Source organism: Colossoma macropomum, unplaced genomic scaffold (assembly GCF_904425465.1).
Source record: "Colossoma macropomum unplaced genomic scaffold, Colossoma_macropomum, whole genome shotgun sequence".
NCBI lineage: Eukaryota > Metazoa > Chordata > Actinopteri > Characiformes > Serrasalmidae > Colossoma > Colossoma macropomum.
The window spans coordinates 2,352,586-2,369,687 of record NW_023494806.1 but is presented as its reverse complement, the minus strand read 5'-3'; the positions used below and the strand labels follow the sequence as shown (position 1 = coordinate 2,369,687).

The window sequence follows — 17,102 nt, the reverse complement described above, 5'->3', positions numbered from 1 at the left end:
CCCTACATAAAACATTATCAAAAATACTACCAGCATCAAAACTACAAAGCTGAAGTCAGCTCCCTATCTGTCAGCTTCTTGTTCAAACTTTCCCCATTCCACCTTAAATGGTGCAGTAGTTATTATTATAATGCCTGAGGCACCAGAATGTAACTGCAGCACCATTTAAGGTGGAACAGGAAATTTCAAAGAAGAAGCTGGCAAATAGAAAGCCGACTTCAGCTTTGTGTTAGAACTGCAGTAAGGATAGTTTGATAGTGTAAATGTCTTTATGAGAAAATGTTTCTGCCATTAACAGAATAATTGGGTATTATGATAGCCTAAATCAGCTTATCAGGGTTAAGTAGCAATATTAAGCTGCATCTGTACTGAATTAAAACTCGGTAGCTAGAATAGCATAAATTGCTAACTGCTAGGCAGCCTTTGTTTGAGCTTAGTGTGAGCTGCCCTGATAGCCAAGGGTAACTAATTATGTATTGCTTATGGTTAGTAATATTTTCAACTGTAGGGAGATGACAACAGCCTTTTCACATCTTTTCATGTCTTGTCTTTTTTGCACCAAATTATGAAGATTAGAATCAATAAAAGTATCATTTATTATGGGTATCGTAAGCAGTACTGATACTGACATTGGTATCGATGCAATCCAAATGATAATTATCCCTACATGTGACTCACATCTGCATTCTTGACTGGAGTTTTATGGGAGACTTTTCAGCCATGCTAACTTATGTTACATCCATGTGCTACCGATAGGCTTGTGGTCTATGGGAAATGTTGATGAGCGCAACATTGCCCCCTACTTTGACCTCTACTTTAATAAATTGTTGGGTTATGAAACTTCAGGTTCAGTTTGTTCCCACCCTGATAGGTCTGCTTTCCCACCTAAACTTTCTCACAGTTGTCCACAGACGTTTTCATTACCGGATCACATCTGGCCATATGAGACTAGTGCACATCTTGCTGGACTGTCGTAGTGTACAAAGAAGATCGTAGATGTACAAACAATGTGAGGGGGCTATGTACGCTCAACCCACAGGGATGTGAACATCCTTAAATTAAAGCTGAATGTCTTACCTTTGAGCTCATATTCATAATATAATTTCAACTGCAACATGCTGTACTCAATAACAATAACAATAACGTTTCTGATTTAATTATAGATTATAGATGTGTGTAATAAAATGTAGGGCCAGCTGGTGGGCTCAGCACATATATAGGTAGCTCCCTACATAAAACTCAGCTTATCAAAAAATACTACCAGCATCAAAACTACAAAGCTGAAGTCATGGTGCAGCAGTTATTATTGTAACTCCTGAGGTGCCAGAATGTAACTGCGGCATCATTTAAGGTGGAACAGGCAAATTCTAAGAAGAAGCTGGCAAATAGGAAGCCGACTTCAGCTTTGTGTTGAAACTGCAGTAAGGATAGTTTGATAGTCTAATTGTCTTTATCAGAAAATGTTTCCAGCATTAACAGAATAACTACAGGGACTCCAATGCAAACTTGCTGAGCTATTCTTAGGTTATAGAAGTGTGTAATAAAATTTAGGACCAGCTGGTGGGCTCTAGACATCTAAGGGGTTAAATCAATAACTCTATCAATGTCCTAACAAGCACAGACATGAACTACGAGACCCCCAGGAGGCTTGAGCTGCTGCCCTTTTGCCCTCAGACTGTACAAGAACCCTCTCAGTCACTATTCTGATGCAGTTCTGGATGTAGTACCACCACCGTAACCGACCTGTCATGGAAAATCGCATCAAAATGTGATAAAGCACTGATTATTTCTTTCAGCGAGCAGAAAAATTGAATGATAAAATAATTAAAAAAAAACTGCAGTAAGAGACACAGATAACTCACTAAACTAGCTAAAGTTCTGTTATTGTAAGAAAAGCATTCATGTTGGGCTCTGTGGAGCTCTTAAACAGCAACTTCAAGCTTCATAGCCTTTAGATGGCTGAGTGGGGTAACATTATAAACACTTAAAAAGATGGTTCTTCAAGGGTTCTTTAGTAAAGGCAATGGTTCTATTTAGACCCATGACTTCGACCATTTTCTTGCTTTTAGGATTCTTTGCATGGTGAAATGATTGTTGAGATAGATGAAGAATGTGTTGCATCTCGATGTTCTCGGGACAAAAACCTCATATGTCCATTTTTGTGTTTTTCATCTTTTGACATAATTTAAAAAGGCAGTTGGCCTTTATGTTGTGTCGAAATTTCATGATGAATGGACCAACAGAAATTAATATTCCTCCATTTACTTCCATTAAAAGTTAAGAACATTTTCACTTCTCCTGTAAAGAGATTTTATTGGAGGTTTTATTCCAACAACAGTGATATGGTTCTGGTTCTTTTTCGCACCAAAAAGGGTTCTGTTATTCTTACACTGTCAAGCTTGTGACAATAGAAGAACGCTGTTGGTGCTGTATACAACCATATGCAACACAAAGAACCACTTAAGCAAGAAGACGATTGCATGGCTCACGGTTCCCAACAGAACCCCTGTCTTTACTAAAGAAATTGTAGAGAACCATCTTTTAAGTGTGTAGTCTTGTATGCTGGACACTGGGGTTCAGATCCTCATTAGTATATCTTGGGAAAAACTCTTCCCCGCAAAAAATTGGTGTCTTGTCAAATAAAATGATCTAAAATATAGTCAATAAATCTAATATTTCTCCTGATGAGATTATTGTAAGCTTAATTTCAAATAGATTTTTAGACATTTTCACTTGTTTTAAGTGATTTTCAAGTAAAATTATCTCACTATATAGACAGATAAATTTAAGAAATGTACTTGAAACCAGCAATATCATCTGCCAGTATGGTGAGATAATTTTACTTGATAAAGTAAAAAAATTGGCTAAAATAAGTAAATAATGTCTAGAAAAAAACTAGATAATCTTATAATAAGTGCACAACCATCTCAAAACGGGAAATATTAGGTATATGGACTATATTTAAGATAATTTCACTTGGCAAGATACTATTTTTTGCAGTGAAAACTACCATTTTGCCCCAAATTGCTGTACATGACCCTCCACAAACTCCGCTCCAACTCATCCCGAAGGTGTTGGATGGAGCTCCATCCCTCAAGAGAACACATTTACATTTACGGCATTTGGCAGACGCTCTTACCCACAGCGACATACAATCTGATCATTTTACAAAGGTAGTGTTAGGAGTCTTGCCCAAGGACTATTATTGGTATAGTGTAGGGTGCCCAGGCAGTGGATTGAGCCCCACAGTGTAGAAGATAGAGGTGTTACCCATTACACTATGCCAAATGGCTCCACTGCTCCACAGCCCAATGTCCCCCCAGCATTTATACCCCTCTAGCCCATGCTTGGCACTGGACATGGAGACCTTAGGCTCATGTGTAGCTGCTCCAGAGCTCCAATCAACTGGTCAGTGCTTTTCTATGGAGATTATACAAGCTGTGCACAATTGAACGCCAGTGTCAGCAATGAGTGACCTTAAAATACCCAAATTCACCCACTGGAAGGGCTGTCTGGATATTTTTGGGTTATCCTGTCTACTGTAGATGTAGTCTGTAAGGACAAATAGCGCAGACAGGCAATTAGCTCGTAGCTAACATGCTTTCTCACTAGAGACGAATGTTTTTGTGCACGATCGCTGACATAATAAACATAATAACAAACTGAGCCAGTCTAACAGAGAAATGCAGAGAGATGGGAGGATGGAGAGATAAGGAGAGAGAAAAGGACAGAATTATCGCGCCATACAAAGACAGATGCCGTGGAAGAGCGAGGCTCTTAGTGCCTCATTCAGCACGAGCAATTACCAGCAATGATAGGAGATAAAGAATAAAACACACACGTACAGATTCTTTGTGGATGTCATTATAGCACGAGTGGCTGCATTAGCAGATAAGAGGAATCATCAGGAAGGTTCTCGCAGGCGGACGCTTGTGTTCTTCAGTGAGCAATTTTGAGTGCTATTCACCGCCCGCCCCCCCCCCAAAAACACCCTTATTATTTCTATATGGATGGAGACAGAGCTGAAAACACATTTCAGACTTTTAGATGAAAATCTTATTGCTTTGAGAGACTCTATACCTTAAAATGATTCTGTGTATTTTATTCAAATAAATAATTGAATGTTACATTTTGTCACTACCAAAACAATCATAACTCTACCAAACTGTACCAAATGTGTCAGTAGTGACTGTTTCAGTCACAATTTTAGCTCATTTTGAGCTCAGAAACTCAGCAAACACAGCTTTGAACAGCTGTTCACACAGAAAATCATCATATTTTACATTAAAACACTAAAAAGTGCTGAACTGCAGAAAATATGATGATTCTTAATGTTCCACACTGATTTTCAGACTTTGGGACTCATTTACTCCAAAACAATGGGATCTAACTGCTCACCATGTGGCCATGAGGGACAGGGATGCAGCCTCACTTCCTGCTCTAAAATACAGGGGCGTGGCTAAAACAAGGCTCCGCCCACAGACTGGAACTCTGTGTTTCAATAGTGACATGAAAACACAAGATAAATGTAAATCTTTCAATTTCACTTTAAAAGAAATCAAAAAGGTAACTCTGTAAATGATGACTGTGCATATATTTAGTTTATTACTATCTCTATTAATCTTTTGGGATTAAATAAATCAGAACACTCTCTCTCTCTCTCACACACACGGAGGACTTCAATGTCTCTCTATCTCTGTCTCTGAGGACTGTCATGTCTCTCTCAGAACTGTAATGTCCCGCTCTCTCTCTCTCTCTCTCTCTCTAATGATTTAAATCATGATTAAGATTTATAAAAGAAATCATACAATAGTGATACATTACAATATTCAAAAAAGGTTAAATAACTAATAACAATCATAAAAATACCACAAAATAACAAAAGCCTACTAGGATAACTACTGTTAGTAATAATTCAGCTCATTGTACTGTGTGTGTGTGTGTGTGTGTGTGTGTGTGTGTGTGTGTGTGTGTGTTGGCGTAAATACTTGGCTTTTCTCACAGCCAAACAGCTGAGGCAGGTGTTTGATGACATTGAAAAATTGATTTAATCTCTGTCTCTATTTTAAAGAGAGACTGAAGAGAGAGAGAGAGAGAGAGAGAGAGAGAGAGAGAGAGAGAGAGAGAGAGAGAGAAAGAGAGAGACAGACAGACAGACAGAGAGAGAAAGAGAGAGAGACAGACAGAGAAAGAGAGAGAGATATAGACAGACAGACAAAGAGAGAGAGAGAAAGAGAGAGACAGACAGACAGACAGACAGAGAAAGAGAGAGAGACAGACAGACAGAGAAAGAGATAGAGAGAGACAGACAGACAGACATACAGAGAGACTGAAGAGAGAGAGAGAGAGAAAGAGAGAGACAGACACAGAAAGAAATTAAATTAAGAACGGTTTTTAGCCGTTCAGTTTGATTGATTTGAAAAATTTCTTCAGATTTATGCTCACCTTGTCACTTCCTGGCCACTGTGATGTCATCCGCATATCCTGTCATATATACCTGTCACTCAAGCGTCACTGTGACGTCATCAGTGCAGCCTGTCTTTTATGGTCAACTGTGATGTCATCAGTGCAGCCTGTCATTTATGGTCAACTGTGATGTCATCAATGTAGCCTGTCACTTAAAGTCAACTTTGATGTCATTAGTGCAGCCTGTCTCTTAAGGGTCACTATAAGATCATCAGTGCAACCTGTCACTTATGGTCAACTGTGATGTCATCAGTGCAGCCTGTGATTAACGAGTCACTGTGATGTCATCAGTGCAGCCAGTCATTTATGGTCAACTGTGATGTCATCAGTGCAGCCAGTCATTTATGGTCAACTGTGATGTCATCAGTGCAGCCTGTCACTTAAGAGTCACTGTGATGTCATCAGTGCAATTAGTCACTTTTAAGTCATTGTGATATCATCAGCACAACCTGTCACTTAAAGGCCATTGTTATAATCAGTGCAGCCAGTAACTGTAACATCAAAGCATTAAGATGTCATCAGCACGTCAAAAGCCTGTAAATTACAAGTCACTGTTATGTCATGAGAGCATCCCGTCACCCACAGGCCACTGTGATGTCATCACCTCAGCATGTCACATATGGGTCACTGTCATGTCCTTATGGGCCATTGTGATGTCAACAGCGCAGCCTGTCACTTATGGACCAGGCCCTCCTACAGAACCTATCCACCGGTTCACTCTCTCTCTCCGTCTCTCTCCTTCTGTCTCTCTGTCTCTCTCCTTCTCTCACTCTCTGTCTCTCGCCTTTTCCTCATTTTTCTTCCTCATCTTTTCCACCACTTACATACTCAACTACCTCTCTCTCTCTCTCTCGCCCTCTCTGTCTCCTGTTGCAGTGATAAATCACGGATTATTTGGCTGACAATGCAAAACGCAAAACCCACCAATCACCCTTCAACCCCCGTCTCAAATTACCCAGAAGAATTGGCACTTGCCTTTCAGCCTGAATGCGAGAGAGAGAGGGAGAGAGAGGGAGAAAGAGAGAGAGAGTAAGAGAGAGAGGTTCAGAAAGAAAAAAGCAGAGAAGAAAGAAAAGGGGGGATAGAGGAAGAGAATAAAACAGTGCTGTTCTTATTCTCTCTGTCGAGTGAGTGATGGAGCAAACAAGACAACAAGCTTCTGGATGTTTCCCTGTATTTTCCCTGAAGAACTATTCTGTGTGTATATATATAAGACAAAGCAGCATAGATGTGATACATATTCTTTCACTATTATAGGGGAATTTCACAAATTTGTCAAAATTTCTGAATAATCTGTGAAATGCTGGAGTCTTTTTCACAGTGGTGGTGATAGGAACCAGACGTCCACCTCTAAAAGCTCCCTCACAGAAAGTTACTACATGAGATGGTTATGAATTCACTGCCTGATGTCTGAGACACCTCAGTGTCACTGCTGGACTGAGAATAGTCCACCAACCAAAAACATCCAGCAAACAGTGTCCTGTGGGCAGCGTCCTGTGACCACTGATGAAGGACTAGAGGATGACCAACACAAACTGTGCAGCAGCAGATGAGCTATCGTCTCTGACTTTACATCTACAAGGTGGACCGACAAGATAGGAGTGTGTAATAGAGTGGACAGTGAGTGGACACAGTGTCTGATCCACTCAGACCAGCGCAACACACACTAACACACCACCACCACGTCAGTGTTACTGCAGTGCTGAGAATGACCCACCACCCAAATAGTACCTGCTCTGTGAGGGTCCATGGGGGTCCTGACCACTGAAGAACAAAGTATGCAGAGAAACAGATGGACTACAGTCTGTAACTGTACCCTATATGGTCAGTGGAGCAAGAAGGTGGTTCTAATGTTGCGACTGATCCCTGTGTAACAGTAAAGCATATCGTAACTGTCTACGGTTATCAATCTGAAATAATGTGGAAAATATACTGTGAAAAGACGGTCACCCGTATCACCCCCCAGGCCGACTTCGGCACTAATGAAGAACAAACTCAGAATGGAGTGCAGAACTGCACCGAAGCTCAGAGCTCACACTCCCTTAGCCAGTTTAACCCGAGAGCGGATTTGGATCCGAGCTGTTCCCAGTGTAGAGGACAATAAATTCAGATTTGACTGGAAATGTGACAAGGCCGGGTCCCCACTCTCCCCGCGGTGCCCTGAGGGCGCTTAAAAAACACTCAGCCACTCTCAATCTCCATCTGCGATCGTCCTCCTACGGGGCCACGTCAGAAAAAAAAAGACAAAGTCATATTTCTGATATTAGAAGTAGATCTCCCCCGCCATCCGTTCCCATTATAGCCGTTAGCTTTAGCATAATGGAGTTAGCTTATGAGGAATCACAGCACTGATCGTATTTGCTGTCACCTCACATTCGTGACGCGGCTATGAAGGAATCTCCAAATGGACCTCGGAGTCCCACAGCGAGCACAGCGAAGGAGGAATAAAATAAAGCAGAGACTGAGTGGAGAAAGATGGATGCTCAGACAAACCTCTGATCATCAGCTATTCCAAAGTTTCTGGGCCAAGTGGACTTAAATTCACTCTCCAGATGGGACTGCAGTCCATCTGCTGATGCACAGTTTGTGTTAGCCATCCTCTAGCCCTTCACCGACGGTCTGTTTCTGACCACAGAGCCGCTTGTCTGGACATGCAGATGGGCTACAGTCATTAAGTGTAAACCTACATTACCATGACACCACCGTCTCAGTGTCAGCGCTGTGCTAAGAATGACTCACCACCAAAGAGCTGCCAATCAAAAACGTCTCTTCTGGGTTGGTCAGACGCTAGAGGGCGCTCCTGAGCAAGTCCAAAATGAATGGGCTCATAAGGAGCTTTAGTGCAAAAACGTTTTTGAACAGAAATGTGCAAAATACAATAACATGAATATGTAAATGCTGTGGTAGTATTTTGAGCGCTTTCATGCCTTACAGTCAAAATTCTAAAATTTTAACACCCCAAACTACGTTTTGATGACACATAAACATGGCAATATTCTGCCAACTTTTGTGCAGTTTCTATTTATTTGCTGTATTGAACACATACACACACACACACACACACACACACACACACACACACACATATATATATATAAAATGTGCCATAACTTCCACAAGCCACATTCCTTTTTTTTAACATGTTAAATTCAGCAAATACACAGTAGTTGCACATTAAAATGTGCAGAGGATGTGTTTATTTGCTTATTTTCAATTTAAAAAATCAACAAAATGTAATTTGACCAGGAGTGCCCAAACTTTTGCATGCGAACACGTGTTCATGATGTCAGTAACTGCTTCACTCAGCCAATAAGTTGAACTTGCCAACCAAATTTGCACTCAGTAGCAGTAATGTTAACCAATCAGCCCTCAGTAGTAGTGATGTTAACCAATCAGCACTCAGTAGCAGTAATGTTAACCAATCAGCAGTCAGTAGCCTAAACACCAACCAATCAGCACTCAGTAGTAGTAATGCTAACCAATCAACACTCAGTAGCAGTAATGCTAACCAATCAGCACTCAGTAGCAGTAATGCTAACCAATCAACACTCAGTAGCAGTAATGCTAACCAATCAGCACTCAGTAGCCTAAACGCCAACCAATCAGCTCTCAGTAGCAGTAATGCTAACCAATCAACACTCATTAGCAGTAATGCTAACCAATCAGCACTCATTGGCAGTAATGCTAACCAATCAGTACTCAGTAGCAGTAATGCTAACCAATCAACACTCATTAGCAGTAATGCTAACCAATCAGCACTCATTAGCAGTAATGCTAACCAATCAGCTCTCAGTAGCAGTAATGCTAACCAATCAACACTCATTAGCAGTAATGCTAACCAATCAACACTCATTAGCAGTAATGCTAACCAATCAGCAGTCAGTAGCCTAAACGCCAACCAATCAGCACTCAGTAGCAGTAATGCTAACCAATCAACACTCATTAGCAGTAATGCTAACCAATCAGCACTCAGTAGCAGTAATGCTAACCAATCAGCAGTCAGTAGCCTAAACGCCAACCAATCAGCACTCAGTAGCAGTAATGCTAACCAATCAGCGCTCATTAGCAGTAATGCTAACCAATCAGCGCTCATTAGCAGTAATGCTAACCAATCAGCAGTCAGTAGCAGTAATGCTAACCAATCAGCAGTCAGTAGCCTAAACGCCAACCAATCAGCACTCAGTAGCAGGAATGCCAACCAATCAGCACTGAGTAGCTTTTATGTTAGCATCTTTTCTGTGGAAAACTGAAATATACTGGTAGCTTTTCTTTGATATTTTTAATGAAACACATCATTCTATTTTCCAAACATAACTCAATTTTCAGTCTAAAAGCCCAGAAACATTTTTAAATTTGATTTTTAGCTGTTTAGCTCCCTTCAATGAGGTCTTACTCACGGGTGCCCTCTATGGTTTTGCTTCGAATTTGAGGGCATGATGAGAGAATACAAGAGGTGACCAGACCCCAGATCCACCACCAAATGACATCTGTCCAATGGGCATCTCATTATGGTCCCTTTCCATTGATGAATGGAGTAGAGGTGGGCTTATACATTGTCCAGCAACAGGTGGGCACCTATGTGGTGGGTGTTTCTGATAAAGCGGCCACTGAGTGGAAGCACAAACTCAGGGGTTCTAATAAAGTGGGCTAAAACATTATGCCACTAATACGCTAAACTGCTGTTTGAGATATCTGTGTTCCGGCTGTCACTGAAAGCCTCTCCGCCTGAAACAAACTCATTAGAAAGTCTCCAGCTTTCCTTGGAGAGGGTGAAATATCCGGAGTGGGTTAGGCAGGTCCGCGGAGTCAGGGTGTCCTAGAATGGGAGTTTGGGTCTTTTTTTTTTTCCTGGGTGAAATTGATATGCGGAATATTTACATAAGTACAGTATTTGCATAGGGATATAAGTCATGTGTGTCCCCAATATGTCTAATGTTATTAGAAGTTGTGTAAGTCTTCAGCGCTGTGCCCTCTGTGGCTGCAAACACAATGCCTAAGAGCAGAAATTCACAATTGCTCTTAATTGGAAAGCAAATATAAATACTTAGTTTTCTCTTTCACACATACACATGTTTTTTACACACAATATCAGGACAATAATACATAACATGTATTAAATATATCTAAGTATGTGTATGTAACTATATGTACTACATAGATTATATATGTGTACCTGTATGTAACAATTATATGCCCCAAATGTATGTATCTAAATGTAATAATAATAATAATAATAATAATAATAATATGACCTATATTTTTAAAATAATTGCTGTAATAATTTTGTAATAATATGTTCCATATTTATCTTATGTATCGCTGTTGTCGGAAGAAAACCTCGTATCTCCATTTTTGACATTTTTTTGACATAATTTGAAATTTCCTCTTGTCCTTTACAATGTGTGTAAATTTCATGATGAATGGACCAAAAGAAACAGCCCAAAATGACTTGGAAAAAACTCTGGTTCCATTGACTTACATTAAAAGTAAAGTAGGTTTTTTCTTTCTCCTGTAAAGTTACCATTTTGGAGATACAAGGTTTTCTTCTGACAACAGCGATATGTTAATAGTTATAAATAATAATAATAATAACATGCCTCATATGCATTTTATACCTGTATGTGCATGTAATAATGATTTTCTAATGCTAATATTAATCTAAAAAATGGTTTTGCTCTTTTGAGCAAATTTGAAGCAAAGAAAGCCGTTAAACCATAGAAAATTTGTTATCTTTGTATTTTTGTTCTATTTCCGAAAAATATGATGATTTTTTGTTTTGAATTTTTATTTTAGCGATTTTTAGTGCATGAAAAATTGTCACACCAGTGACTTCACAGATGCCAAAATATTGTTTTTATGTGAAAAAATGTTTGAAGCTTGCTCTTTAGTTTAAACTGTAAACATGCATTAAAATTGTGTTCTGTCCTATGTTAAAATTATTTTAAATATTGTCACTGTCCAAACAACAAACAGGCATGTCCAAACTGGCAACTCTGCAGGAGAGGGACATGTTCTTTGATTTTCCTTGCTTTCAATGTAATTTAATTACATTCAAAGCCACGAAAGAGATTTTATCCGAAGCAATTTTGGAGTGTTCTATTGGTCCAATCATGATGAAATTTTCACACAGTGTAAAGGAAAGATGCTCAAATAATGCAGAAAAATTAAAATCACAAAAAATGTAGATGCTTGTTTTTTTGTTGATTTTTATTTATTTATTTATTTATTCTTATTATTATTATTATTATTATTATTTTGGACAGCACTGATACGTGAATATAATTTTATTTTGGTAATACATTTTGTTCCAAGACCCACAGGAAGCAGTCTTTGTAATACATCTTGGAAGACTAAATCTGAGAACTCCACGATTATGGAAATCTCTCTTATTTCTGATGCTGTCCGCTTCACATTGCTTAAAACTGAAATATAATAACAGCATTAATGAAATATTTGTCATTTATACAGATAATGTGACTTTGAAACTAAAGCAGCTCTGGACTGGTTCTTCAAGGGTTCTTTAGTAAAAACTGTGGTTCTATGTAGCTTAAAGAACCCATTGCATGAATAAACAGTTCTCTGCATGGCGAAATGGTCCTTCAGATTGATGGAGAATGTGTTGTATTTCGCTGTTGTCGGAAGAAAACCTCGTATCTTCATTCTTGACGTTTTTCAGTTTTTGACATAATTTGAAAATACTTGTTGCCCTTTACAATGTATGTAAATTAATTGATGCATAGACTAAAAGAAACGACCCAAAATGACTTGGAAAAATGTCTGGTTCCATTGACTTACATTAAAACTAAAGTATGTTTTTTTCTTTCTCTTGTAAAGTTGCCATTTTGGAGACAGAAGGTTTTCTTCCAACAACAGCGATATGGTTCTGTGTAGCACCAAAAAAGTTCAGCCATAGTTAAGATGTCAAGCTTGTAACAATAGCAGAACCCTTTTTGGTGCTGTACAGAACCATATACAACACATCCTCCTTCAATATGAACAACAGTTTTCACCATGCAAAGAACTATTTAAGCATGTAAAGGGTTTTTTGACTGTTCATGGTTCTACATAGAACCACTGTTTTTTACCCTGGAAAGAACCATTACATTTGAATTACATAGCAACATTGAAATTTGTATAATGACCCCAAAAAATGAGTGTGGAGCTCTTTAAAAAACAAAAAAAGAAAAAGAAAAAGAACAAAACTTCATATAATGAGGATCACATTGTTGGTCCTGTAAGTCAGAACTGTTTTCTATGGTTTTCCTACAAAGTTTTTGTCTTGAAAATATAGAAAAACAAACAAACACACATGCGCGCTCACACACACACACACACGCTTCACCCCGGGTTGTAGGTCCGTATCCACTGCCCTGCTCTGTCAGGATGATAGCCGCTAATGTTTAGCTCTAATGACTCCCAGTGGGGCGGCGGCCATCACCCATGTGGCCCGACGACAGAGGAAGGGCAGGTCAGAGGTTGTTACTGTGGTAACGAAACGGCCCTCCGGCGGCTCGCCGTACCCATTAGCACAGAAATATGGCCAGTGTTGGGCGGGCAGGGTGCATTATGGGAGCTCAGAGTCCATCAGCGAGCCACAAGCAGCTCTACAGCCGTGGAGCCGATAGTGTGGCGGGGAAATTACTGACTAATTAGGTATTGATTAGCAGCAGAAACATTTACAAGGGTTATATTCAGGCCATATGGAGAGTGTTTAGATCCTCTAGAGCCACATGACAACCTGGGTGTGCCAAAGTCATTCAGCAAGGACAAAGAAAGAGGAAGCGACAGTGAGGGAGATTCGTCTGTTCGGACTGGAGGCTGCCTGTCTACTCCAAAGGCAAGCCTTCGCATGCGTCTTTGTTAGAGCTTTGATTGTGACAGAATTTTTGATCCAAATCTAAATATATCCAAAAGACAGTCTCTAACCTGACCCCCAGCTCCACGTTTAGAGCCCACCACCTGACAAAATTCAGTCAGAACCCTGTCAGTCAGAACAGACAGCAGCCTTTTGAATTCTTTTTGAACCCGACTGTAGGCAGATAAATTCACTTAAATTAGTAAATTAACTTGACTTTAGCCAGAAAAAAATTGAGCCTGATAAAATTTTGTCAGAACCCGATTGTAACTCAAAAAATCCTGTCTGAGCCCGAGTGTCGTCAATAAAGACTGTAGCACAAAAATATTCTGAGCTCAACAAAATTCTGTCTAAACTCATCAAAATTCTGTCTGAACTTTCTGAACCTGACTGTAGCCCCACAAAATTCTGTCTGAACATGACAAAACTCTGTGAACCCAACATTAGCCCCACAAAATTCTGTCTGAACATGACAAAACTCTGTGAACCCAACATTAGCCCCATTAAATTCTGTCTGAATGTGACAAAATTCTTACTGAACTCAACTGTAGCCCCACGAAATTGTCTGAACTCAAAATGTACTTTCTTTATTTGACTATAATCCCACAAAATTCTATCTGAACTAAACAAAATTCTGTCTGAACCCGACTTTGGCCCCATAAAATTCTCTCTGAACTTGAAAAAAATCTTCGGAACCCGACTGTAGCCCCACAGAATTCTGTCTAAATGTGACAAAATTCTTACTGAACTCAACTGTAGCCCCATAAAATAGTTTGAACACAAAAAATTCCCTCTCGATTCGACTATAATCCCATGAAATTCTGTCTGAACTCGACTGTAGCCCCATGAAAATCTGTCTGAACTCGAAAAATCTTCTGAACTTGATGGTAGCCCCACAAAATTCTGAACATGACAAAACTCTCTGTGAACCTAACATTAGCCCTGTTAAACTCTGTCTGAATTTCACAAAATTCTGTCTGAACTCAACTGTATCCCCACGAAATTGTCTGAACACGAAAAAATTCTTTCTTAATTCGACCATAATCGCACAAAATTCTGTCTGAACTCGACAAGTTTCTGTCTGAACCTGATTGTAGCATACAGAATTCTGTCCCAACCCAACAGTAGCCTGATAAAATTAGTAGTAAACTAGTTCATTTACTTGTTACCACATGAAGTGATTTTTAAGTAGATCTGATGAGCCACTTTTTACAGTGTATGTTCAAATCGACTGTAGCCATCTGAACTGAACCTCCACCAACATAAATATAACCAAATTAGCAACACTGAAAAGAATGTATTTGTGTCAATAACGTCTATCTGATCTTTCCGATCTTTCCTATTGAGCTGTAGGCTGCTGACTGGAGGATTGTGGGAAAATGGCAGAGTCTGTAAGTGAGTGAGGGAGGCCAAGAAAAGAGCAGGACCTCTTAGCCTTTACAGCCACGCTAATGAGCCCTAAATGAGGTATATTAGCAGCTAAGCACTGAGATATCAAAGAGGCAGGGCTGTCCTGGAGAGAGAGAGAGAGAGAGAGAGAGAAAGAGAGAAAGAGAGAGAGAGAGAGAGAGAGAGAGAGAGAGAGAGGTGATCTGTACAGTTCTAATCCGTTTAATAACTCATTCACTTTGCGGTGACAGGCGCATATATCTGCTGAGCCTCTAATCGTGTAAAACCCCGATCAGGCTACGAGCAGCACGGCTAACGTTCAGCTGAATGGGCAAACTGTGTGTGTGTGTGTGTGTGTGGTGTGTGTGTAAGGCTTTATCTCTCTCTTGTACACACACACACACACATAGCGGTATCCTCCACTGCGCTGGTACGGTGAGTGTACACTGAGGACACTTTCAATCTCTCAGATACCCGAGACGTGTCAAACCCTGCACCTCCAGTATTAAATGAACACGAGAGAGAGAGAGAGAGAGAGAGAGAGAGAGAGAGAGAGAGGGAGAGAGAGGGAGGGAGAGAGAGAAGGAAAGATCAATTTGTAATCCTCTTTGTTTTGTGTTCTCCTCACACCTGCTCTCCGTCTCTCTCTCTCTCGCTCTTTTGTCAAATTCAATTACGCTGGACGTTACTGAGGGAAAATTCACGAGAGCCAATTAAAGCTCTGCTCTGTCTGACTGAGAGCGCTTAAGCAACTCTTTAAATACAAGGTGCTGATTTAGAGTCGCGACCAACCCTCGTTAATACAATTAATAATCGTATAATTGTATAATTGTATAATTGTGATTGTAATGAACTCTTTTTTTAATTAATCAACAATTCCTCCTTCTTCTGTTCCTCTCATTTCCATTCAACAAGCATTTCTATAAGCAATCTATCTATCTATCTATCTATCTATTATTTGATTAATGAACAAGTTTTATACTGTTAAAATAATCGACTGCTATTCAGTTAATCAACTAATCTAACTAATCTGCCTTCTTTGGTTTCTCTCTCTTCTTTTGATTATTTCTATAATCAATTAATCTACTGACTTTTACATGATTAATCGACTAATCTAATCATTCTGCCTTCTTTGGTTCCTCTCTTTCTCTTAATTATTTCTATAATCAATAAATCGATTAACTTTTACATGATTAATTGACTAATCTAACCATTCTGCCTTCAACTAATCGATTAATCGATTAATCAAAGTAATCAATTGATCGATTAAGTATTCTGCCTGATTGGCATCACTGATACTGCACTCATGTACTGGAACATATGGATGCACACAGGTCAGAGTGGGGGTCCTTAAACAGGAGCAGTACACCCACCTATATCCTCCTGTGGTTCCGGATCAGTGCTATCTCTACACTCTGACAAAAGATGGTTCCTAAAGGGTTCTTCAGTAAAGGCAATGGTTCTGTATAGAACCATGAGTTCTACATATAACTATTTCATGCTGAATTGGTTCTCTGCACAGTGAAATGTTCTTCAGATGGACAATGTGTTGTATAGGGTTCTATACAGCACCATAAAGGGTTCTGCTATTGTCACAAGCTTGACATGGTAACTACAGAAGAATCTGTTTTGAAGCTATAGAGCCATTCTGGATCAATCTGGAGAACTAATTCACCATGCAGAGAACCACATAGGCATGAAATGGTTCTATATAAAACTACACCACTATTTCCTTCACTAAAGAACCTTTCAAGAACCACCTTTTTAAAGAGAGCAGACCAGTTAACAGTGATTTTCAGCTGGATTTCAGCAGCTCGTCGTCTTCGTCCGGACGCTAATGTGGAGGTGCCCGAATGTAAGTGCTGCATCATTTAAGGTGGAACGGGAAATTCAGCTCCGTCATGCGTCATACCTGAGAAAACGGCGCAGCAGACGAACTCGAAGGTCTATTACGGATCTCTGGAGCCTGTTTGAGAGAAACCTGAACTGTTTGTTTAGCTTGACTGTCCAACAAACAGAGCTGAGAGCATTTTATCAAGCTAATATAAACGGCTCCTCTGGTTAATCCAGCGCGGCCTCATTTGAATACAACGCGCACACAGTCATGTTTGGAGCTGTCATGTTTTCGGTTTACATCTTTCACTGAGGTCACCTGGAGGTCTGTATAGCGGCGCTGGCAGACAGGTACACCTGCCGCAATTTTCCCGCCACATGTTTCTTCCTCGCTAACAGATTCTCTTGTCCTCTTTTCCTGCTTTTTTCCCCCTCCTCTCTTCCTTCCTCCCAAATAAGCAGCCATCGAGCGTCCTGTCTCTCCCTTAATAACTGCTGTCGCACTCGCATTACTGCGACAGAACAAGCCCAGCGCAGTCACAATGCATTGATTGCATTT

The 17,102-nt window shown here is 39.9% G+C and overlaps 1 protein-coding gene across 1 annotated transcript in view; it reads right to left on the bottom strand.

The window, feature by feature from the left end:
- The window catches only part of si:dkey-215k6.1 (transmembrane protein 132D), a 266,900-nt gene that overhangs the window by 17,684 nt on the left and 232,114 nt on the right, over window positions 1-17,102 (bottom strand). The window lies entirely within an intron of this gene.